Here is a 1,604-nt window from a genome sequence, read left to right as displayed (position 1 = left end):
CGGCCTCCCAAAAATTTCCGAAATGATATAAGTTTCTGTAACTGTCCCTCAGAGTTAAGAGTTTTTATTTGATACAAAATTGTTACATTTTAAGACCCTCCTTCCTGTCCCTGTATCACTAATAGGAAAGTCTTTGGTGTTTTCTCCTAATGTTATAGAGGCTGTAAAAGTCAAAGCTGGATTGACTTGATATTAGGGCTGCCATGATTAGTCGACTAGTCACGATTACGTCGACTATCAAAATTGTCGATGATTAATTTAATAGTTGACACATCATTTGAAGCTCTTTAAGATCCCGAAAGACACAAGAATAAGTAGTAGAATTTAAGAGTGTAATAACGGACTGAAACAGAAGATGGCAGCACTGCATGTACAAGGATGCCAGCTGCTGTTAAACCCTGAAGAAGAAGAAGCTGTGTCCGGTATCGTAACTGTGTCCAAATTTATGAACTGCATCCTCCTGTGCACTTATTTGTAGGCCGATTACATTACAGCAACACCACAAAGACTGTCCAAATTCGAAGACTCTGACAAATGCGGCCGATAAATGCGCCCTTTTCCCCCCAGATTTGAAAATTTTATAAACTATCATCTTGTCTTTATTTTTAGTAAGCATATACCTTAAACACTTAAAGCTGTAAGCTGATGATAGTTATATAAGAGCAAAAATAATCGGTGACTACCGTAGTCGACTATCAAAATAATCGTTTGTGGCAGCCCTATTTGATATGTATGCATGCAAAGAAAGATATTGTCCTTTTGCAAAATGCAAACTGTGACAACTCACAATTACAACTTGTATTTATTCAATAAAGGATAGTCCTGCTCTGTTTACCCTTTTTCTTTCCACACCTCTCAAAGTAGATTATTTCTCCTTATTTCAAAAGTATTTATAAAGTGGTATAGTTATTTTTCCAAGTAAACAAGATTTCCTTGGGTTGCTAACTTCACTCTTCTTTTCAAGGAGACCTTTTCAAAATTTGATGATCTCAAATAATTCACTCAAAGCTCTCAAAGTCATCCCCCCAGGCAAAAGGTGTACCCTGGTAACATTGTATGTAGTCTGCAATAGTGTAAATTTCCTTCATCAGAAGGTCATGTTATATTATGATAGCAGCAGCACAGAATAAGAAACTTTGTTTTTTTACTTTTAGCCATCCTAATTTACTAAACCTTCCTGACTGTGACAATTATAACAGATGTCAGAATGTAACAGTAAAAAAGCACCAAATTAATCACATTAGAAATAATGTTTGCATTTTTATGTGATGGCTACTTTAGCACTTGGTGATTATAACTTCGAAAGCCCCTGAACAAAGTTCATTTTGTATAGTTTTAAAGAGTTCCTATGCAGGAAAACACTGTATTTTCTAGTTTGCCAGTTTGCTGGGATAGGCTCCAGCTCCCCCGCGACCCTGAAAGGGTACGCAGAAGAGGATGGATGGATGGATAGTATGCCTATTTCAAAAGGTTGCTAAGTAACCAATGGATGCCCCCCCTCCACCCAACACTTCAGCTATTACTTCTGACAGAAAATTAACCCCTATGTGTTACCAATATGATTGTTATTATCACAGTTTTCTCACTGACCACCAGTGAGGGAG

At 37.2% G+C, this 1,604-nt stretch overlaps 1 protein-coding gene across 1 annotated transcript in view; it reads right to left on the bottom strand.

The window, feature by feature from the left end:
* Window positions 1-1,604, bottom strand: part of shisa9a (shisa family member 9a) — a 60,253-nt gene that overhangs the window by 44,023 nt on the left and 14,626 nt on the right. The gene's annotated exons all lie outside the window — the stretch shown is intronic.

The sequence above is a fragment of the Pundamilia nyererei genome, unplaced genomic scaffold (assembly GCF_000239375.1).
Source record: "Pundamilia nyererei isolate P.nyererei 1_Seehausen unplaced genomic scaffold, PunNye1.0 scaffold00005, whole genome shotgun sequence".
Classification (NCBI taxonomy): Eukaryota; Metazoa; Chordata; class Actinopteri; order Cichliformes; family Cichlidae; genus Pundamilia; species Pundamilia nyererei.
The sequence above is the reverse complement of the archived record's forward strand: the minus strand, read 5'-3'. Positions and strand labels throughout refer to the sequence as shown.